Source organism: Ixodes scapularis, unplaced genomic scaffold, assembly GCF_016920785.2.
Source record: "Ixodes scapularis isolate PalLabHiFi unplaced genomic scaffold, ASM1692078v2 PGA_scaffold7__128_contigs__length_106722199, whole genome shotgun sequence".
Lineage (NCBI taxonomy): Eukaryota > Metazoa > Arthropoda > Arachnida > Ixodida > Ixodidae > Ixodes > Ixodes scapularis.
Window position 1 is genome coordinate 76,248,026 of NW_024609882.1, and position 24,310 is coordinate 76,272,335.

Here is a 24,310-nt window from a genome sequence, read left to right on the forward strand (position 1 = left end):
ATAGCTTGCACGTCATTTAGGTCCCTTGTGAGGCAGGCGAAATCTTCCGACGCACTCCGAGAGGAGGAGTCCCCCACCCCGTGGCCCCTCCCAGCGAATGTGGCCCGAGCGCTCGCTCCCAGGCCGTACACGCCTCTCTTCAACGTCACAGAGTTTTCGCGGCGCCCACGCCGCCGGGCTCCGAGCGAGTATATAAAGGGGTCGCGTTCCGGGCCCTTCGCGCAAGTCGCGGGCTGAATTCGAAAAGAGTGCGTCGCTGCCAAAGAAAAGCGTACACCAAACGGGAGCGAGGCAGCTGACGATCGAAGCAGGCATTCCCTTTGAGCAAAACTTCGAGCTGTGCCCGTCCCGTCTCCCTGACGCTGCCCCACCGGAGTCGTTCCACAGGTTACTCAGAAGCTGCTCGGCGAAGTTGTCGTCTTGAGTCGGCGTGGTGGTCCAACAGGTGTGCCCTCCTGCGAACAGTGAGCAGGTCAGTGGTCTCGTTTTTGTACCTCGTTTTCGTTATAGGTGTACATCTCACAAACAATACGACCTGAAACACCCGAGTCTGCCTTTGTCTGCGGTCACGACAAGTTCAATAGTTTCTCGTTTTGCCAGAGGCCGAAGAATGGGACTTCAACTTCCTCAAAACATCGGAGATAGGCAAAAAAAAAACGTTACACACGGTTTCATAAATTTTTTTACCACAAAAATAAATTACGTATTTTCATTTGCTTAGTTTTCGCCCAAAGTTAGCGCTACCTGTGTGGGCAAAGCTTTAAGGGTGCCCGTAATATATCTGGAGAGTTATAGCTTATTTCTGAAACTTTCTATTCGAAAATGGAGTCCGCTCATTCTACAGGGTATCCAAAAAAAAAAAATGTACGGGCCTTTTTTTTAACCATAAAAATAAAAACTACACATCGCCGACTTCTCAATGTCCGCCAAAATATAGCGCTAGCGGTTCAAACCAGATGCCAAAGTTTCAGAGGTACAGTATGTGATTTTTTTTTTTTTGAATCTTTTCAATGGAATAATGGCGACCCACACATCTCCCCAATACATGGAGCGAAACGGCGCCATTAACCGAAAACTGGCAGAAACGAGCCCATTTTTGGTTCATATTTTCCGAAAATCACTTATGGTTTTCGAATAAGATAACGTTTAGTTCTGAAACTGCCTCCTTTGGTTCGGACCACTAGCACAACCCTTGGGCAGAAAGAGAGCGTTCGGAGATGCGTAGTTCATTTTTGCGGTGAAAACAACCTTGTAAATTGACTTGGGGGACATCCTGTTGCTGACGTCATTAATGCCCCAGGGGTTGAATGACGTCAACTGCCCCTGGAATGGTCCCCATTTCCCCACTCAAAGTTCTCAAATTTCGGCATTCGGTCCGGACCGCTCATACATTGGCTCTGAATGAGCGTTTGGCGATGCCTACTTTTTTTCTGCGATGAATAACACGGGAAATGTTTTTTTCTTTTTTTGCGTGTTTTCTTCGGGGACATCCTGTAATTGACGTGCCGTCCACTCCCGCCCTGCGTACGGCACACCACTTGCTCGAGATTGATATTTTTTGTAGGTTTAGAGATCACCGCACCACAAGCCGCCGGAATTATTCAAATCGATACACGGAGATTCAGTCGAATTCAACTTAATTCGTTTTTTTTTAGCAGGAAGGCATGTACAGGTAACAAAAAAAAAAAACAAATGGGCCCATAGCCAGTTTACTATACTCGTTTTTCACCTCAAGAAAATGGGACATCGTTTGCGCCTTGTTCATATTCCGACCGAAGTATAGTTCTTACAAGATTCAATTGTCAAGGAAAGGGTGGACTTTTTTTTTTTTTTTTTTTGGGGGGGGGGGGGGGGCGTTTGAAGAGTGTACGTCTTGATAAGACGACGTATAGATTCTAATCTAAAATGCATATACACATACCTCAATTATTTACATAAGGGTAAATAAGCGTATGCTCCGCAAGGAGTGGGTTTTTTTTTTGTTTTGTTTTTTTTTTACTGCAGTTTTTGAGGTGAAAAATGAGTATAGTTTGCGTGAAAGTCCAGAAAATTTAAATCCCCAAGAAAGCTGCTATGGTCACTGATCGCTCAAAATAACGCAGGGTGCAGCCTTTAAGTTTTATGGCTCTCGCTTCATGATTGGTTCTTCGGCGTTTGTACCGGCGGATGCTCCAATCTGATTGGCTGCCGAGAGATAATGAGATGCATGCGACTCGCCAGGCTCTGCTCTTCTTATGCTCTGTGTGACTCCAGCTGTTAATAACTACACGCGGTATGCAGAAAATAAAAACAAATTTATTGTATCATTCTTTTACTTTCCGTGACTGTAACTAAAATCGTAAGTCAAGGGATATACTTCTTTTTTTACCGAATAACTGCGGTCAAAAAGTTTAATGGGTACACCTTGCGGGTTCCTCATCGCCACAAGCGTAATATGTTCAAGAACGTCGATCCTTAATTGAAGAGACCGCTCGTACGGCGGACTCCTTCTTTCGGATTAAGCAATTTTATATTTCGGCGAGGCGACAAATGTTCAGGTCTAGGGTCGTCTCATGCCTGCCGTGGCGCATCTGTTCGAGGTAGATGTCCTCGAAGTCCATTAAAAAACGATTACTCTTAGTCGACCTCGAAGAAACGTCGAGCCTTCCGTTAAGCCCACAAAGCAGAAACAGACAATTATTGAAAGATTAGACAAACAGACTACAGCTGAAGATGGAATCTGTTGGCTGGTAATTGTGCGACTGACAGCCGAACGACGTCGAGAAAACAAGCACGAAGCTTAAACCAGCGGCAGGCGTCGTTGAAACAAATGAACATCTATAAATCTGTGATGAATCAGACCAGTCAATATCTCGTTTATTCCACTAATGAGTGAGAATGTCTTGTCCACTACATGATTGTTCTATTCTTGCCGCGGTAACAAGTATTGCGAAGGAATGTCCTTATCATCTTAATATCGATTGTTGTTACCTTCATGGTAGCTTGGATACACATTGACATTAATTGTTATAAAAAATAACCTTCATTCAACAAAACAGACGCAACGAACGGTCAAGACAAAGCGGAGGTGCGACAACAAGCTAAATATCTGACATTCTTAACGCTGCAAAGAAGTTGTTTCAGTGGCCTAGGCCCATAGTTCCGCCCTTTCAGCATTCTTATTTTAAATAAAACACCCTAATGAATAGTAAAATTGGGTGCTATTGCATGGAACATATTTCATTTCGAACGATGTACAAAAGGATGTACAAAAAGGTGCTACGCGGTGAAATGAAGCGAACACTTTATAAAGGTGTTTTCGCCTGACCGACACCAACTTCTAACAAATCTTTTTGAGATGTTCTAACAGCGAAAAATGATGTATGGGTCTAATTTTTAACAATGCCTATCCGGAGACTTGTAATGCAAGGTCAACAGACACAGAAGAAAACCGTGTGCGAAGCTACTTTTGAAACGTATTACGTAGAGCTGCACATATTGGTGTCATAATTCTGCATTGACAAGTTTGAAAACGCATTTATTAATACTATTATGAATTATATAATTATATCTTCTCAAGGTTTCAACTTCTAGAAACGCCACCCAGTCAACTGAGTTTCACTAGTGTGGTAATTGCCTATAAGTACTGCATAATGCGGAACGTCTCTTCGGCTTTCTGTTAGCTACCGCACGCACTTAGATTTCATGGCTAAGAGTTGGTTGTCTATAGAATTGCGTGTGACGGCTTATCTGGGTACTGTAACTTTGGTGAACGATTTCGGAGGTTCGTTCTTTAATGGAAAATACTCATACATGAGTCGCAACTAATAACCCTTGTGTCTCATGGGTTTGTCTGCACGAACAATAAGATTCTCCTGTCATATTTTTTTTTTTGTTTCTTCTACCCTTTAGGAAAAGAAGAACAAAGTAATAATTAGAAGTTATGTGCTTGCTGGGGTGGACGTGCGCACTATGCCGCGAGGATTTTAGTATGCGAGTGTCAATATATATTTTTCTAATTCCCAAAGCATGTTTTATAAACTGTGACTTAAACATATATTCAAAACTTATGTTCGTAAACTTATGTTAGGATATCACAAGCGTTCCTCAAGCTGTATAAATAAAACCCAATCTTTCCTTATTTTTATCTGTCGAATTATCATTAAATCATAGTTATTGTTAATTATGAAGTTACTTTTTTTATCGTGTTTCATGAATATCCCCTACACATTGGATCCAGTCAACTATAGTTCACGTATTTTGTTTTGTTTTGTGTTTAGTCTAATATAAGCCGCAACGTTGTGCTGCCATAATTAACCTTAAAACAGCAACTTATATCAAATGAATTGCCGCAGCAGAGATGATTGGAAAAGAAAATACGTGCTATTTGTTTATAAGTTAGACATGCTATTTTCGCCTCAACGATCCTCCACAATGTGTTTGTTCATCGTTTCAATCAAGGTGGAGCGATTGATTTTATATGAAAAGCTATGGCGAACAATATGAAAAACCATAAGACAAGCAAAAACAATTATAATAATGTAATGTACAACATTTACTCGATTTTTTATTCGTGAAGAAAAGTAAGCAAAGTACTATAAGAGCTTAAGTCGCGCGTCAAATCACGCCTCCGTGTCTGTGCGGGTTTGGTTTAAAGAGCGTCTGAAACAATTATAATACTCATAGCAGCCGGGAATCTGATTATTTTCTAAGATCGCTTTTCTTGTTAACGCACTATTTATTATGAATAAAACAACGCTTTCAGCCAATAAATGCACTCCTTTCTTGCACCAATCAATGCCAAAGCTTCGATAGTCAATTCTTTTTATCAGACCTACGTTAACTTAACTCTTCAGAAATCCCTAATGGATAGTTGCACACTGAGATTTATAAAAAAGTTATTTAAGTTTGCAAACCTGCCTGTGTAATACAGCTTCCAATAAACATTAAGAAAAATTACGATTAACATTACTTATTGTAAGAGGATTGAAACATTGTAAAAATATTTTACTGCAATAACACTTTACAGCAAACAAGATTAACATAAATCTGTCATTTACAAAAGTAAAACACAAAGTGTTCTACCGGTAAAATAAAAACTTGCTTAATAAATATTAGTCGTAATGGTAACCACTAAAACTAAACCTCACTACTTTCGCCTAAACCTGAAAAGTTAATTCTCCTATTTTGTTTTACATACTCAAATGTTTTTTTATTATTATTTTAGTTACCAAAAGTGGATCTGGCACGCACAGCGAAAGTAGGAAGATTGATCCCCCCCCCCCCCCCCCCCCCCCCCCCAATCTGGGGATCAAATTCTGACGTGCAGACGAAATTTCGGTTAGACGGCACCTTCTCAGCAAGAGATCTCTTTGAGGTATCGGGAACATCGGCCGGGATTCGAACCAGCCAACTGAGTTTGGCGTATTGGCGACCAAAAATAGCTTCCGCTATAAAGTGGAAAGGTAAGACGAACAAGTGTATCGTTCAGTCAAAAAATGATCGGGCTTTGGGGCGTAATCTCGCAGACTACAAATCAGAATGGTATCAGAACAGGGTCGAAGCTAGCACGAATAACTATAAAAAAGGTTTGTGGTAGTCATTCAGATATGGCATTTACATTTCTCTACGAAACGCAAACGGGCCATGCAACGATTTTCGTACCTTGCGCAACACCCGCTTCGAAAGAATCCCTGACGTCAGCGGCCATATGAAACGCCCGTTCTATTTCACCACACGCAATAGAAGACGCCGAAAAAATTAAAGGAAAACGAACAGCGTTCACCCCCCTCAACTCGCAGCCAGAACAAGCGGTCACGTGATCTGGAGCCGATTATATGCCGCCAATGCCGATCATAGCCACGTGCTGGGGTTGGCAAGGCACAGGACACGTGCTGAGTTCCAGACATTGTTATGGTTCGTCTATTCTCGTCATGGCAGCGATTGTACATGGGCCACTATCCGAATGCTTCTCGAGCTATCGATTATCACGAGCCCGAATCGAGTGCCCAAGCAATGCTCGGGCCCAATCTATGAGCCGCAGTCAAATATTGTCACTGGGGGAGACTGCAACCGCCCAGCTACGTCATCGAGATCTGCGAAGGAAAGATTAAAAGAAAACTCTCGCCTTTGTCCTTAAAATTACACCGAAAAAAAAGAAGAGTTCCTTGGGTAGTTGCGTTGCGTGCGAGTATACTAGGGTCCCACTATACTTTGTTCACCCTTAAGCGCCGTTCACACATATGCAACCGAGTAAGACCAAGAGCCACCAGACCGGTTTTTAAGCCTCTTGCGATGTCCTAGGACCGGATGCGCTGCAGCGGAGCTGGTCCTAAGACGTCGCAAGAGGCTTAAACACTGGTCTGGTCTCTCTCGGTCTTACTTGGCTTCATACGTGTGAAGGGCGCTTTACGCTGATACTGCAGCCAATTCCACAAGCAGGAGTGCTTGAGGTCGCTGTTTTGAAACGTTCTTCCGCAAAACGAGCGCTCGCGCTAAAGATGCATTTATAAAAACCAGAAATGCGGGCTCGCCCGCGCTTGCAGCTGTGACTGCAGTATCAGCTTAAGGGCAAACGGAGTATAGTGCCTGTAAGTTCGTGAAAAATGAAAAAAAAAAATACATTCCATGCAAATATCATTGCACGGCCCCTTTAAATTCAGCTCCGAAGTAATCAAGTCCCTGATCAAAACATTGGCTTTCACGCTCAGGCTGTGACTACACCAGCTTCGACCACATCTAAGACCTTTTCTTGTATACAGGACCCTAGGAAGGTCAACCTCGAAGTAGACCTTTCACGGCAGGTGGCTTACATAGGCCTTTCCATCGCTTATCACCCGGGCGAAAAATTGTGAGTCACTGAGCTGTGGACGCACATGCAGCTTTTGATCTACCGCACAGCAGAGAGACAGCGCATGGTCAGATGGCGCTGCAAAGCCCAGCACACAAAGCTGGCAGCGCGTAGAAGGCGATTTTCGCAAAGGTCTGTAAAAGGACTTACATATTCAAGTTATGTGGAAACTGACATTCGATCACACCCCGTTTCAAATGCAGTACGACCGGATCCAAAGCCCCCGATTTGATGGAGCCGGTCAAATATAGCGGCAGAAGAGAGAATCGTCAGGGCGCTCGTCGTGTTTTTGGTATTGCTATTACCGGTTGGACCCATCACGCAGAGGGGGAAAAAAAAGCACGATTGATAGCAATCGCGACACGTTTACAGCGCGTAGTTGCATGGTTTGGGTCTAGGAGAACTCGTCACAAGCCAACTCGTCGTTGGTAAACTCGTCATATAGGGCAAGTCGTCATAGGGCATCTCGTACACGGGGAAGTCGTAACAGAGGGCAACTGGGCACTTGTCCACTTCGTCACAATTTTACCTTTTTCGCCGATCTTGCGTTTGCAAGTCGGCTTCGATAACTGATGAAAAATAGTAATTTACAACTAAAGGATAAAAGCACAACATGGTCTTGTATAGATTTTTCTCAAAAAGAGCTTCTGCTGCCATCTCGAAGAGTTTGTGCGTATGGTGCATGCTTTGCTCGCTTTCCGAAGCGACAAACACGCACGTGCTGGGCTGTAAATATCGCACGCTGGCCGTACCTGAGGATGGTATACGCCTCGCAAGTGGGCTCATTTTCGTCTTCTGCGCATGAGAAAGGAGGTAGCTGTGATGTCAGAACGCCGAGCCCTGATTGGCTGATCGCGACCCACTATCTGAGCGTCGTCTGCTCCTTTGCAACGTCGTCTGCCCGCAACGTCGTCTGCGTCTGTCTTACCTTTCCTGCGACTTTCACAAGTGCGCATATCTTTACGAGCGAGTTCGACTTCGCCTTTCAGAGAGGGCAGACCAAGTAGCTCGAGCGGTACGTTGTTTTTGTCTAACAACGAGCAGACGCGCATCAAGGAGGGAAGTCAAAGGACTCACTGGCGAGGTGTCCCGAGGCGCCAAGGTTTGTTTTCCAAGAACCGAGCGTGTTAGTGTCCCCAAGTTCCCTCCCAAATACTTTTTCCCTCCTTTCGTGTGCGGCGAGACCCCTCATTCTTTAACGGCGTCGGCGCGTTGGCGCAGTTAACGTCGTCTGCTTTACGTCTGCTAGTCAAAGCGATGGCTGCTTTACCTTTCCTGCGTCTGTTGGAGATTCACCGCTTTTTCACCGGCGAGAGTCACCGTTGCCTCGGGAAACAAGGAGATAACAAGAGGAAGAAATTGACCTCTTAATCTAAAATTGAAGTCAGCGATCAAAGTATAACACGGGAAGGGTTCACAAGGGTCGCGCTGGCATATTCCATTCAGCACACCAGCCGGTCATGGGCAGACGGTCGCCGAGTCGCGGAGAGCCTGCTAGGCCTAACTGCCGTGCTCACTTGGTCACGTTCGGTGGAATCTTGGCCGTTGGAGCTTTTCCCGGGTGTTTGTGGATCCAGCGTTCTTGTTCGTCATGGTCTGTTTCAAGTACTTTTTACTTTTTTCTTGCTGCTTGAAGTCGGGACGCGTGAGAAGCGCACGTAGAAAAATAAACGTCCGTGGGTCGTTGCGACCGCGAAGCTGTCGGCCATGCTGATTCGATCGTAAGACAGCTTCGGAGCTGTCGTAGGATTTCGTCGTAACCTGCGCAAAACTTCCGAAAGTTTTGTTACGTGAATACGAATTTGTTCTTAAGTTATGTCTTACGCACATTTTTGGCGTAAGATCGTTTTGTGAACCTGGCCTCTGCACTTCTGAAGGTCGCAGGAAAGGTGAGACAGACGCAGACGACGTTGCAAAGGAGCAGACGACGCTCAGATAGGAAGTCGCGATCAGCCAATCAGGGCACGGCGTTCTGACGTCACCGGTACCCCCTGCGCAAGAAGCAGACGAACTTGCCCTCCGCATAGACCCTTGTCCGCAAGTGCTCTTTTTAGCCTCGACTGCCGTTTCGCCGGCATCGGTCTTGTTTACCGCGGTATGTGAGTAAAGTGCCCGTAATGTGAGAGCCGTCTGTCCATACGCCACTTTGCCGCTGTTGGTTTCCATCTAGCAGAGCCAGAAAACATCTCGGGACGAGTTGACCGCGCCGCGAGTGACGAAGAAGAAGCAAACATGGCGACGGTTTGTGTGATTGCTTTGGTGGCTCCGGTGTTGCGTGCCTTCAGCGTCCTCGTGAGAAGATTCCCCTGCCCTTCGAAGTTATTGCAAGCACCACGAGTGGCACGAAAGATGTGGAATCATGGTCTCAACTACAAATAAGCAGGCCTCCACGAGCAACGACGATGCCGAGCTGGCGCTCTGCACCGTTGTGTCGTCAAATGTTCTACAACGCCGAGGTATTTTCATTTAAACATGATGAAAAAACAGCCTCAGATAAACAGGGACGAAGAACGGGTAAAGACAACACAGGACAACGGCTGTATTTTCATTTATCATTTGGAATGGCTTCAAGAATGGGAAATTAATCTATTTCGCGGATTGTTAACGCCGAGGCGAGTGCTCTCCGTTGCAGTGCCGTTGTCACGCAAAGTGCAGAGAAAACCGGGTGGCGATGGCGGCGGCGCTCTTTGATCGCTTTGATCTTGCGCCGTCGGGTTCATGGAGTCCGGAGTAAACGTAGGTACGTGCGTTTGCTGGATCGGCGTGTTGGACTGCCGCAAAACTCTTTCTCACGAGCATTTTTCCTATGAAGCTTAGTAGCTCATTACACCTCGTCGTCGACTGCGCTTGTTTGACTACGACGCACGAGCCTGCGTGTTGTGAATTTCACTGCCTAAGATCTTTGGTGTGCTGTAACGAGGACTAATAAAATATCACCGCGAACTTCTGAACAAACGAGTCGAAGTTTCGTCTGTTATCATAACTGATCGCCTATCACAATATTATTCAGTAGCGTTCCTAGACTCCGCCGCCACAGGCACCCTGCTTCGTTGACTGATAGTAAGTGTCTACTGGTACCTCGTAGAATTCCAGCTCCCACTTGAAGTAAGTACCATCCTTTAGAACTGGCAATTAATAGTTTCGAACTCAGACGCTCGCAGCGTGTGTGTGTGTGTGTGGGGGGGGGGGGGGGGGGGGGGGGAGCGTGCTAACATACTTGGAGCCGCGGCAGAAAAGATGGCACATTACAAAAGAAAGCTAATCCGAGTTGTCTATGTAACTAGACCCATTCGCTAATATGAACGCCGCCATTCGCTAGTCATTCGATGAAACGTCGTGGTCCCGTTTTCATTCGCTAAAACGTCGTTCGACCAAGTGAACGCCTCCCACTTATTTCGGCTCGGCAGAGCCACGCTGCCGCAGAAAGGCAAGTAGATCGCGAAAATCGGTCTCAAACGTGCCGCGAATGTAATGTCGTATACAAGAAGCCAACAAACAAGCATTTGAAAGCTACAAGAAGCGGTAGCGAAATATTTACTACGCAATGAACCCGGACTGAAACGCGGAATCAAGGGTCAGCAGACACCCAGAACATCTAAGACAAGAAAAGTTTTCCCTTGTTTTCTTGATCGAGTTGGGTTCTCGAATGTTCACGACATCTTATCTGTTGAAGAACGGGCCGCGGAGGCTTCTGGTGGAGACATCTTTCATGATGTGTCGGTGCATTTGGACAGCCTGCCACATCTAGCTCCCCAAAGCAACGCCGCCAACGCAGCCCCCCCCCCCCCTCCCCCCTCCTGCCTGCCAGTTCTTTCCGCGTGGTGGTGCGAGCGTAGATAAACATGGGGGTGCCCTGGAATAGGCGCGGACACTGGTCTATATTGTCGGGGACAAGTAAAGAACGCTCACGTGAGCTTCCGCCGTGCTTTGGTGTGGCGTGCGCGCTCATGCTATCAAGGGAAGCAAACTCATTGGCCCATGACCGACTGTAACAACCACTCTGAAACATGAAAATATTGACCTTAGGAGAACTGATCACAAGCGAACTCATCATAAGTAAACACTTCAAGTAGGGCAAGTCGTCATGGTGCATCTGAGGGTGATGGCTTGGGCCTTTGCAATGCTTTCTATCTCTACAGACCCAGTACACAGCGTCGGGGTCTTTTCGGCTAAGCGTATAAGAATACCCTTCGCACAGCATAGGAGCGTCACGCTGGGTTTTAATTCGGTTCATAATACAAAATGCGGTCGTGCTCTCTGAAGGTCCGCACATTTCGCCCCTATATATATATATACGTGTTTGAAGCAACTTCGAGCGAAAAACACCTTTGGAGTAGATATAGAGAAAAGAGAAGACGCCCAAAAACAACGAAACCTAAATGCTACACTTCCTAGCATCCTGGTGCGGAGGTCTGCATACCGCACCCCTGTTTTGTCATTGCACAATAAGTTCTTACCTAGCAAAGCTTCCGAAAAGGGTTTAATAAGAAAGGGACGTCGTAAGTAAAGATAACACCGAAAAGCCGACCACAACCGCCCTCTGCAAACAAGCAAAAGGAGAGGCCAAGTTTGAAACTGCGACAAGTTTGATACGACCACTTCCCAAAATAAAGCCCCCCCCACCCCCCGCCCCTTCCCCTCCTCTTATAAAAAAACGTCTGGGACGAACTTTCCGAAAACGAGAAGGTCACTGCGACCACTTTCCCTACTACGAGTTCACCTACAACGAGATGCCCTCTTTGACCAGTTCACCAAACGGATTGTGTATAGTGGTGCGAGAATCAGCGACGTATACGATGTTTCAATGTGCCCTTTGCGTCTCGGTGGTAAACGGCATCCGCACTTTTCTTTTCTTTCAAAACGGAGACGGCGAGGTAATTAATTGCCAGCGCGATCCCACTGTCCCTCTTACCTTGCAACGCAGAGTAAATAGAGATCTCTGGTTATTGCTCATGTTGCAAGAATGCGTTCTAGGAAACCGTACATCTAGGAAGGTTCTTAAGTTATGAACACGCTTCGGGATATCTTAGAATATGCAGTCTTCTTTTAGATGAATGACCGACAAAACCAGCAACTGTATTGTCCAGAAAAGAAGCGCCCCGAAAAACGCCCGGTACAGAGCAAGGCATATCCGTGCTCCTATCTCACAGCGGAATCACGGCCAGGTGCACAAAAGAACAGGCGCGTCCACAACAAGGGGCCCGTTGCTTCTGTATCCGACGCGGGAAGCAAGGGCAAAGCCTGAAAGGAACAAAAAAGAAGAAAAAGACGCGAGCGTGCTATTTCAATATGTTCGTGGAGATTATTTTTTGTTTGTTTTGTTTAACCGTTGGGTCAAAAAACGGATTTCTAGTTGTGAAATGGTACAAGGCCATTTTAACTATCAGGTCTGCTAAGTGAGCTAGTTTGATCAACTTTAAACTTTTTCAAATATTCCACTAGCCGTAAAAAAAAAAACGCAGTTGCTTTAAAAACAGTTTTACAGTGAATTTAAAAAAATATCGGGTACACAACACTAAAAAAGACTTAGTTTTCATGGGGACTTATGTTTCGTGAATTTCGCGACTTGAATAATCTTCTGAACAATAGATCTCGCGAACACATTACCGCAGGATAATGAACCAGTGGAAAACTACTTCCCCGCCCCGAATTTTTTTTACTCGCAAAATGTTCCCCATTCCCTCGAAGTTCACGAAATATCGAGCAAGTGAAAATAAAGTCGTTTCAGTAACAATACAAAAAACGCGGAATGAATGCTAAAAATATTTCTTCGCGATTTCATTTTCAGCGAGACGTCTAAAACTGTATTCCGGGTACACTTCTTTGGTGTTTCACTAAGGCATGTGGTCTTTGTTATGACCTAATTATATAATTGCAACTCAAAATATGTAGCCCGTACTACCGCGTGCGTGGCGGAGTTGGCAACGCATGCGGTTGACACGCGGAGGAGCTGAGTTCCAACCTAGCCGGGCCTGATGTTTTCTTTTATTAAGCAATGTTTTTTGTTTTTGTTTTTTTAGAAAGTTTTAGACACTTTTTAGCTACAGTCGTATGTTCTGGTTAAGAACATTCTTGAACATATTGCACTCCTTCGTGACAGTCGCCACTCGATCTCCGACAGACACACGATGCCGGTGCGTTTCCCTTTAAGATCGTAGACAAAAAGTTCGCCTCATTAAAAATCTATTCTAAGTTTCATGTTCATTTCTTATTTTTATTCGTGACACTTATATGTTAAGTAATCTCATAGCTCACATCAAAACAAGGTAAATTTGTAACTGAGTTCTACTTTCCAACAGCGTTCTCGAATGACTGAAGCATGTGATTATACGGGTTCGTCACATTTACAGCACCGTGTTCATCTTCTATGTATATGCTTAAACAGCCGCCATACACACTTTCCCACAGCACACTCAATTAACCAATCACAGCGATGCGCGAAGGGACTTGGACCAGTGAGCACGCCCAAAACGAACCATTTCGACCTAAAGTTTCAGTCATACCCGCAATACTGCGAGACATTTGCCCCTTGAGCCCTCTTTCAAAAATTATCAGCGAAACTTCGGAGAAAAAAAAAAAAAAGTTGTTTCAGCTTTATTTCCTAAATCCTAATATATTCGTAAATATTTATACACAGAAATACTACACCATTATCAAATACTAATCAGAAAGACAGGAATGTACACCTTTCAATCCCATACCCGCCATATTTGTTCGCATGGGGTCCTACGTTCCACCTTTAAAAGATCTCAACTTTCCGCCTTATTGAAGGACCGTAATATTCCCGGGGATTATATTAGCACGAACCTCTTAGCACCTGCAAAACTTAAATTATTTCTATTTCCATAAATATTGTTTATTACTCGGGAACGTTTGGTGCTGACCAGATCATTCTCCCCCCTAAAGCTGCGATTCTCGCGTACTACGCCGGACTACGGCCAAACAACTATTACAAACGTTCATGGAATCATGGTCATAGGATCTGTAGTACGAGACGTTTGCAGCCTCATTAACGTTTAAACAGGACCTCGCGATGACGCTGAAACGAAATGTCTCCCAATGGTGGCCGAGTGCGCGAGGGCGGCTAGCTCGGGGCACGTAGAGCGAAAACTCGCCAAGCGGAAGCCAGGAATCCTGGCTTCAAGTTCTCACCCCTGCCCGTTTACATATAGATGAGCATTGTACCGGCGTGCCGTCGTGTGTCACTACTGCGAGATGCACGTTAAAGTTCACAGGCTAGCGGTTGTACTGCACTGGCTAAATTTCCCATCTTCGGCGTAATCCAGGGTCGCCGCACTTCAAAAGCATACCGATCTTGCGCTGTATAAACACGAACCTCACATTTGGTTTGGCTTGAACAGCGAGCATGACGCGACACGTGACTCGCCATCCTGGCCATCGCAGGTCACACTTTACTTTAGGGGGAATGCTTTTTAGACCCCGTCATTCTCCGAGGTCACTCTGTGATCGCTGTAATTGACTGTCCAGGAGTACTGCCGAAACGTAGACGACAGCCAGAGTCAATAATACTCGTAACCACATAACTTGGTAATGCCATAATCCCGGTTGATATATGACGCGAGAAGAAAAAGCCATTATATATTAGTTGTATTTTTCCAGGCGACGACAGCAAGACTATTTTTCGCCTCCGCCTTTTCCTTATATAAGCACATTAGCGATGAATGATGAGTGAGTTACGAAACCGAACACGATGTGTCATTCAAGTTTACATTTCACTACACTCGACTTCTTTCTTTTTGTTTATGAATGGTTTTGGTTTCTTTGTAGGTTCAACAAAACATAGTAAAATAGTACTTACACTTAGTAGCTAATTGACGCCCATTCACAATGAAATTCTTTATTGTTTAGGTGAAAGATGAAGCAAAAAACAAATGCGTCTGAATCATCTATGTTACAAAAGAAATAGACGAAAAAAAACAACGAAAGGTAACTTTTCGTACTTTAGTTTCAAGATAGGACAAAATCAAAATAAAAAATGGTGAATGAAGGTTGTAAGGCCTGTCACTTTTGTTTACTCTTAAAGCTCGTTCTTGTCAGCTAAATATTGCCTTAAAACCTGGCAACCTGGCCCCAACTCGGCGCCAAGCATTGCCCCAAAAATCGGAAATATAAGGGAATCCACGAATTCAATTTATTTTTAAACATAGATCGGAAGCAATCAACCCAACAGTTTTTTTGTCTACACCAATGAGTTCATAAAGATGACGGTATACAAGTGATTGACCTCTATTTAAAAAAAATAAATATGTTAAATAACGAATAGCCAAAGTAATTAGATATCCATCGCACGTCTAGCTGTACGCAGACCCGTGTACAGAAAAAGCTTGCTCAATGGGAGGCGCGGGCAGAGCCAGGGCGTACGCCAGACGCAGAAAGTGGGTTTGACTTGCTCTCTTGGCCAACCAGAAGCCGAAAAAAATCCCCTAGTGGTGATAGCGAGAAACTGTTTTAATCAAGGGTGTATGGTTTTAATAAGCGCGTAAGATTTAAATGTAGTAACTCTTCATGGTTTAAAATATAGGGTGCACGTGATGTTCCGATCATGGTCATGCAGAAGGATGTAAGAAACGAATGTGGCCACTCAACTCGGTTTCGCTCGGGCAGTGTGTGACCTCTCGGACGGCAGAATCCCAGCCCTCGGCGCCTGGCGTACAGATTATGTCGGTCGTTTCGCTAGTCACACTCTTCCACCATGATTTTGGATGACCGTGATTGAAACATTAAGTGCACCATATTTTCAATCTCTGAGAGTTACTCCGATGCACTTATAAAGTTTGTTCCTCGCGACCACAGCCAGGGTATTATTTCCGGCTTCTGGCTGGCCACGTTCGAATTTGTGAAGAGGCCCTGGAACACGCCCAGCCCGATTTCGGTCAATCGCGCCTCATTTGTTTTCTATACTTTCCAATGAATGGCCAAACTCGCTACATATACGGCTCTGGCTATGCCTATTGAAAATATACTATGAAATCGATAGGTGTTATCGGTTATTTTTTACGTTTTACAATATTCAATATCTCATATATTCCAAATAGCAACCATAATAAAAGGTTTTACGCTGTGCTCCTAATTTTAACACGAATGCAATGGTAGGCTGTCTAGAAACTTTCAATACCCTTCATAAACAAGCGATCCAAGACAGCGGAATATTAAAATTACTCACAAGCCCGGAATTTCGATCATCCACGTTTCTCGCTTTACTCACACAACGAAGTGGTTCCTCCATCGAAGCTACTTGTGTGGTCGAACGGACCCGCCATTGGCACAGGTCTGACAGCCTAAATTTTTTATGCAACATTACATAAGGGTTAATTTAAAAAAAAAGAAAAAGAAAAAGCGTCGATGTTTTGGTTTGTTTTGTTTCTTCTCGTGGTGTCCGCTTAACAAATATTAAAGCGCGTTAGGTTTCTTAGACAAATTGTCCAGTAGGTTTTCGAATATGTATTTTAGATATAGGTGAGCACGTGTGATGGCAACGTGCGACTCTAATGAACGTTTTAAACACGAGCACGCACGTAGCCAGGGGGGGGGGGGGAAGGGGCTATGGGGCCCGGCTCCCCCCCCCCCCCCCCCCCCCCCCGAAATCTTCTATTTTGCTGGGACCTCTTCTCCCCCCTCCCCGTCATACAGCATTTTGTAATGGGCGGCGGTGTTGGTTGTAGCCGTTGGAAGATCTCCCTCAAATTTTCCAAGTATGTCTGAGATGGGAGTGATGCAAATGTCCTGGGTGCTTCAAAGAATTCTCCGGGTAAACGAAGTGGTGCACCATACACCAACTCTGCGGAGGTGCAGTTCAGGCCCTGTTTCTATGTAGACCGGATACCGAGCAGGACAAAAGGAAAATGGTCCACCCAGTGAAGGCGTCCGTCTCGTGCCGTGATAGCCGCTTTGAGCTGTCGGTGTAAGCGTTCCACCATGCCATTAGCCGACGGGTGGTATGCGGCGGCGTGGATTTGGCGGGCCCCAAGCAGGTCAGTTAGGACCGCAAACAAGCTGCTCTGGAACTGGCGTCCCTTGTCTGTCGTTACTGTTGATGGGCAACCGAAGCGAGAAACCCACGTCCCTACAAATGTTCTTGCGACGGTCTCAGCAGAGATGTCGGCCAGTGGAACTGCTTCGGGCCACCTAGTGTACCGATCAACAGCTGTTAAAATGTATGTTAATCCTCGAGATGATGGGAGAGGGCCTACGATGTCGATGTGCACGTGGTCGAATCGTGCATCCGGAGCTGGGAACGGTTTGAAAGGTGTTAGGGTATGTTTGTTCACTTTAGAGCTCTGGCACTGCAGACATGTCTTTGCCCAACTGCGCACATCTGCGTTCATTTTTGGCCACACATAGCGTGCTGTGATCAGTCGTTGTGTATTTCGGATACCTGGATGGCTGATGGTGTGCAGTTGGTCGAAAACCTGGCGTCTCAGGGCTAACGGAACAAAAGGTCGTGCTGTTCCCGTAGATATGTCACACGTGATGGTAGTTCACGAGTTCGGAAGAGGTATGCCCTTGAGTACAAGTGTGGTCGTTGCATTTCGCAGAACTTGTAACTCTGAATCTACCTGTTGTGCTGCAGCTAGGGTCTGGAGGTCCACAGAGGCAGAAGTAGAAGAGAAGGCAACAATGCGAAAAGGCGCATTGGCTGCGCTGTTGTCTTGGCCCTTGACATGTCGAAGGTCGGCAGTAAACTCTGAGATGAAGGCAAGATGTCTTATCTCACGCGCCGAGTAGGTGGTGTGGTTTCCCCGAAAGGCGTATGTCAGGGGCTTGTGGTCTGTGAGCACATGAAACGGTCGTCCTTCTAGGAAGTAGCGGAAATGTTTGACAGCCAAATAAATTGCAAGTAACTCACGCCCAAAGGTACTATAGCGCGTTTTCGCAGGCTTCAGTTTTTGTGAATAGGAACCAAGCGGTTTCCAGACTCCGTCTAACTGCTGTTGCGGGACAGCTCCTACAGCTGTGTCGGAGGCGTCGGTGAGGAGTCGGGTGGGTGCATCGGGAGGTAGGTGGACAAGCAGTTTTGCGTTGGCTAAGGCCTCTTTCACTGTGGAAAAGGCTGATGCAACCTCTTCGCTCCATGGCACTTCCGATGACGGTCCTTTCTTTGTCTTCAGAAGGTCTGTCATTGGTTTAAGAAATTTCGGGCACTGTGGTATGAATCTGCGATGGAAATTCACCAGACCCAGGAATTCTCGGAGCTTACGCAGAGATGTTGGTCGCAGAAACTCGCGAATCACCTTTACCTTGTCTTCCAGCGGCTGGATTCCTAGCTGGGTGATGCGATGGCCAAGGAATTCTAAGCTATCCACTCTGAAGACGCGCTTACTAGGGTTAAGGACAAGGCGGAATTCCTGTAGCCGGTCGAATAAAACTCTGAGGTGTTGCTCGTGCTCGTCTGGTGTGGCACTAGCTACAAGAAGGTCGTCCAAGTAAGCGAAAACAAAAGGCAGACCTCGCGTGACCTTGTCAATGAATCGCTGGAACGTCTGAGCAGCGTTTCTCAAACCGAAGGGCATACGCACATACTCAAACAGTCCGAACGGTTTAATGATGGCCGTTTTCACTATGTCTGCCGGTTCCACAGGTATTTGGTGATACGCTTTTACCAAGTCGATTTTGCTGTAGATGGATGTACATGCTAGATTTTCAGAGACGCTCTGGATATGCGGCGGGGGGTAGCGATCGGGAACTGTGCAGGCGTTCAGCGCTCTATAGTCTCCGCATGGTCGCCAGTCGTTGGAGTCTTTCTTAGGGACCATGCGCAGAGGTGATGCCCAATTGCTCGCTGAGGTTCGTACGATGCCTAGCTGCAACATATGGTTGAACTCACGACGTGCGATGGCGAGGCGCTCGCCGGCTAGCCGACGAGGGCGTGCGGAGACGGGTGGGCCGGTAGTTACGATGTGGTGCGCGACTCCGTGCTTGGCAGGGACTTCAAGGTTGTTGGGTCTTGAGAGTGTGGGGTATTCAGTGACGATGGCTTCATAGCGCGATGTGGCTGGAAGTGGTTGCAGCAAAGTCATCGTGAAGTTGGAAAGGATGCCTTGCACTGACAATGATGTTGTCGAATCCATGAGTCACCGGGCTTGAAGGTTCACACACATACCAAAATGTGAGAGGACGTCTGCTCCTAATATTGGTTGTCGCATGTCAGCTACGATGAAAACCCATCGAAATGTTCGGCGCAGTCCGATTTCGATGGTGAGGGATCGTTGCCCGTAAATCTTGATCGCAGAGCTGTTAACGGCACGCAGGGGAGGGGAACGTCCCTGCTGCTGAAGGCGATCGTTGCGTGACGCTGGTGAGATGCTGACTTCAGCTCCAGTGTCAACAAGGAAACGGTGCCCTGCGATTCGATCGACGACAAAGAACAAGCGGCTTGTTGTGTGGCCTTGGTCACCCGCTGCTGCTAGGGCTGGGCCTCGGCGTTTTTCGACCACGAGCAAGGTCTCGTGCACCGTGTGGCTCGCTCACCGAAGCGGCGATGGTACCAGCAGTGCTGGTCAGAACGCAAATCTCGTGAGGACGCAAACCTGTAACGGGAGAGAGTGCGTAGCGGGGATCGCGACGGTCGCGCTGGAGTTGTTTGCGATTGACCCATGGCAGCAATGGAGTTCGTGAGCTGCTCCAGTTTGGTTTCTATGTTGAAAGCCCGTGTTTCCCAGGCTGTTGGTTCCGGTGCTGCGACAGCACTCAGGGCTCATTCACACTGGAAGCAAATCCGCGTTCGCAAAGCGGTTGCGAACGCGGTTGTATAAGGATTCAGTACAATTGCACGCGCACACGATGACATCAAATGCGCGTGCAATTGCACTGGATCTTTATACAGCCGCTTTCGCAACCGCTTCCAGTGTGAATGGGGGTCAGGGTCTGCGAAGAATATTCCGCGGTGCGGTAGGCAAGCACTGCCAGGCGGTCTAGGGGCATGTCGTCCGCAGCGGCCAGGATCATGCGCATGCCTTGAAAAAGCTTCTAGAGGAACAACTCCTGCTGTATGGAACCTTGTGCTTCTGAAGCTTGTGGTCCCAACAGCTGCTTCATGCGGTGTAGAAGTTGCGTCGGGCAACGATCGCCCAGCTCTTCGGCGGTGAGGAGCTGTTTGATGCGGGAGCTCTCTGATGTCATTGTCCTGGCGAGAAGTATTATCTTCAAATAGTCGTAGGCATCTTCTCGTGGCGGTAGGGCCTACACGTCGTGGAGCTGGTCTGCCACCTCCGCTGGTAAAGGGCAGTGTCTATTCTGCCGGCAGCCGGCGGAATAATTTTTCCGTAATTCTACCGGCAGTCACCTCCGGCGCGTGTATCAGTGGGGAGCTCGTTAACATAGCCCCCCCCTCCCCCTCCTTCAGCGGCGACAGTCTGCCGCTGCTCATTAGAAATATATTGACCTATTTGGCCCACCAGTACCACCGCATCGCGGCGGCGTGCCGGCCGGCCCAAGCCCCGCTGTCCTCCATTCGCCCCCAAAAAGGAAGTGTTTCGTCAACAACATTCGTGTTTTTTTTTTTTTTGTGATCTTTTTTTTGGTGTTATTTCTAAAAGAGAGATGTCGTAAATATCGCCTAATACCTCAACAAAAAACAAAATCTTGAAGAAAAAACAAATTCCCTCGGAGGATTGAACTAAGATCCTGCTGTGTATGAGGCGCACATCTTACCCACTGAGCTAATCCACAGTTTTTTTTTTTTTTTGTCTTTATAACAGTTTTATTCACCAACGGCATGTTCAAATTACATATACATTTGCTTAACACACATCATTAAGAACGTTTGGAGTTTTCACATAGGTTTTCTCATTTCTTTACCCACAAAGGCAGGTCATCTTGATCCGTGTAGATACAACGTATTTGTGTTACAAATTCCACGAAGTATGCTTCAACTGGCCGTGGGTTAAGATCTGCGTTTCTAACTGCCATTCTGGAGCACCAGATACTGTATAGACCAACGAGCATTATGAGGTCGTACGGCACAAGTTCATGAGAAGTAATTGGAAGAACACGAATCGATTGTGACGTTATTTCTAAGTCCTTTTTCAATGTCCTCTGTAACACGTCCCAAAACAAAAGGGCGTCCCAACAAAAAAGAAGTACGTGCTTTATAGTCTTAGGCGTTTTACACAATAGGCAGGTTGTGGTCCAAGGAACAAAAATTCCTTTCTCGTGGAGCCATGCTTTCACTGGGAGGGTCGAGGTGTGAAGTTTAAAGAAGAAACTTTTTGCACGCGGCGGGATCGCCATTTTTTTAACACGACAAAGAACATCCTGGCCAGGGCTTTGTTTGTGCACTGCGCGATACAAGGGCTCTGGAAAAAGACTCACACAGAGCATTAGACAGGCGCTTCCTATTTACAGAGGACAAAAAGTCCCTGGAAAAGCAAACTGACAAAAAATTGTACGTATCGACAACCTCTTTGAGAAAACCTCCTATTTTGGATGGTTGCTCCCCGCAGCTTGAGACCAAAAATGTAGGCAAGTGCCACGTCAATTTTGTTTGAATGACAGTGCGCATAAATGGTTGTTCGATGTCTCGTAGAAAAAGGAATCGTGACACAAGTTTTCGTACAAACAGGTGTGCAAGGCCCAGTCACCCCTGAGAGATGCGACGGAAGAGATTATCTCTTCTCATCGGTTCCCAACTCGATTTCCAGATAAACATAGCACAGATTCTATGGACTTTTTGCATACAGCTTCGAGTACATTGCAACACTTGAAGCACATACATGAGCTTGGCGACAAGGAAGATGTTACAGGCTGTTGCCCTCGCAAAAATTAACAAATCACGGTTCGGCCAGCGTGATACCTTCCGCTTCAGTTCGGCTGTTGCTTCGGACCAGTAAACACCAGGATTGTGCATATGCTGGAGTGGCACACCAAGGTATTTTGTAGGCGTCAAGCCCCATTTGATTCCTTCGAACTCTAATGGCTTTGTAGCCCATGAGCCGTGCCAAAAACCGTAGCATTTTTCTAGACTTACAGCCGCACCACTAACGTCGCAAAAGTGTTTAACCAATGCGATGGCGTTGGTCACACTTCTTTTATCGCTGCAGAAAACTGCAACATCATCGGCGTACGCCAATACCTTGACTTCGAGCGCGTTGAACAGAAAACCTTGTGCATTCGCGTTGTTCGCGACGCTCAAACAGAGAGGTTCCAAATAAAGTGCAAACAACAATGGTGAGAGGGGGCAACCCTGTCGCACTGAGGACAGTACGGGAATGCTCTCAGTTACGTTGCGGTTTACTCTCAGTCGTGTGGAACAGTTTTGATATGCCATTCGCACTCCGTCATATAAAACGTGTCCAATGTTAACATGTCGCAAAATGGCCCAAAGAAATTTATGGTTCACACGGTCAAATGCCTTCTCGAGGTCAATCTGTAGCATGGCAATCTGATCTTCTCTATCGGTACAACAGTCTAGAATGCTCCTGGGTACGTGAATATTTGTTTGTATTGTTCTACCCTTTATACCACATGTTTGATGATCGCCTACCAATTGGCATATTACATGCTGCAGCCTTCTATTGAGAATTTTTGCAAATATTTTATAATCTACATTGCGGAGACTTATTGGCCGATAGCCCTCTACACGACGGAACTTGGCGATATCCTCAGATTTTGGAATTAAAACCGTGTGAGTTTTCATGAAAGACAGCGGCAATACTTTTCTCTTATAAGATTCTTCGATGACAGCGAGCAAAATGGGACACAGTCGACTTTTGAATTTTTTGTAAAAAGTTGAACAAAGCCCGTCAGGGCCTGGCGTTTTACCCCCGGGCAGGTCACTTATTGCTCTTTCTACTTCTTCAACGCTGATGGGTTTCTCAAGCCATTCCCGCGTGTTGTCGTCTAGCCTCGGCATAAGAGACAGGAGGACTTTCATTTCACAATCGTGCCTTCCTGAAGTGAGTGAAAAAATCCGTCGGTAATGTTCTACAAACGCTTCCTCGATGTTCGTGCTATCCGCGGTGAGGGTGCCTTTCCTCTCTATTTCGGCTATTTCTTCGGACATTGCATATCTTTTTTCGGCTATCAAAGCTTGCTTGGTAGGTTGTTCGCCGCAAAGAAACCTTTGCGTTCTTGCGCGGACCACAGCGCCTTCATATCGCGCTTTCTGAAAATGTTCGAGTTGGGCTTTGATATTTTCTATGTCTTTTACTCCTTGACCAGGATTAGTACATTCTGCCTCACTCAGGGCCTCTAAATTGTGCTGCAGTTTTCGCTCTTCTGCCCTGGCGTAAAACTTGAGCGTGCTCGATCTTTCAATTGCTGACATTTTAACCTCCTCTTTGAACCGCTCCCACCGTTCTAAGGGGCACATCCCGCTTTGCTCAACCGTTCTATCAAGGAGATCGTCCACTGCAGCTTCAAATGTCTTGTCTTTAAGTAGGCCTGCGTTCAACTTCCACAATCGCCAGTTAAACTTTGACCTAGGGGTTTGGTTTTCTCCAATTGTGACATTTACGAGACAGTGGTCACTAAAGAACACAGGTTTTACGTGGTAAGATCCAATGTTATTTACAATGTCGCTAGAAAAATAAATGCGGTCAAGTCGTGCGTGAGAGGATTTCTGAAAGTGTGTGAACTGAATTTTCTTTATACTTTTTGAAATGTAAAAACCATCTTCCAAATTATTCTCAGCGATTATTTCACTCAGGACATTTGCACTAGAATCACTTACGCGCGTGAATGGAGTTCTGTCTCTTGCTTCACAAATGCAATTAAAGTCGCCTAGAAGTATAGTGGTCCGATCACAATTAATGTAATGTGAAATCCCTCGGAAGAATGCCTCCCGTTCACTAACTTTACAAGGGGCATAGATGCAGATTACTCTCCACTGCCCTTCCAACAAATTAAAGTCACACAAAATAAAACGCCCATGGTCATCGGTAATGACACTCACATCTGAAAGGGGAACAGACGTTTTAAGGAATAAAAAACAACCACCTGCAGTGCCAACTGCATGCGTTACGCATACCTCGTACGAGGTAAGAAAAGGCTGTAACGCCCTCGTCACCTGCTCTTCCTCCGCCATTTTTGTTTCTTGTAAGGCCAAAAAGTCTACTTGCTCCTCGTGAAGCAAACGTAGCAGCTGGTATTGTTTTCGACTGGAGTTTAGTCCTCTAATGTTGAGGGTTCCAAATGTTAAACCTTTAGTAGAAGGGCCAGTTTTTTTAGTCGGAAGCATTGTTAGGATTGGAGGAGGAAGCGCGCATTGGAAAGCGACATATGAACAACCTCACATGGAAGCTACATCAGGCGTAACTTTGCAACTGGCACTAGTAAAGCGAAAATGAATCTAAGAAAGACATGACCTAAAGCGTTCACAGTTTGGATGTAACCAGAAAGTAACCACCTTCTACGAGGTTCGCTCTCGTCCATTGCCTGGGGGAGGGCGGGGCTTGCACCGTTTCTTCCTCCCGTGAACTGGAGTCCAGTCAGGCCCCTCCTCTACGAGGTCTAAAGGCCTCT

At 46.2% G+C, this 24,310-nt stretch overlaps 1 protein-coding gene across 1 annotated transcript in view; it reads left to right on the top strand.

Moving 5' to 3' along the window:
- The first annotated feature begins 267 nt into the window (after positions 1-267).
- The window catches only part of LOC120850662, a 173,880-nt gene continuing 149,837 nt past the window's right edge, over positions 268-24,310 (top strand). The window contains exon 1 of the mRNA XM_040223261.3: positions 268-472. The gene's annotated coding sequence lies outside the window, so the exon portion shown is untranslated. The remainder of the gene's footprint in view (positions 473-24,310) is intronic.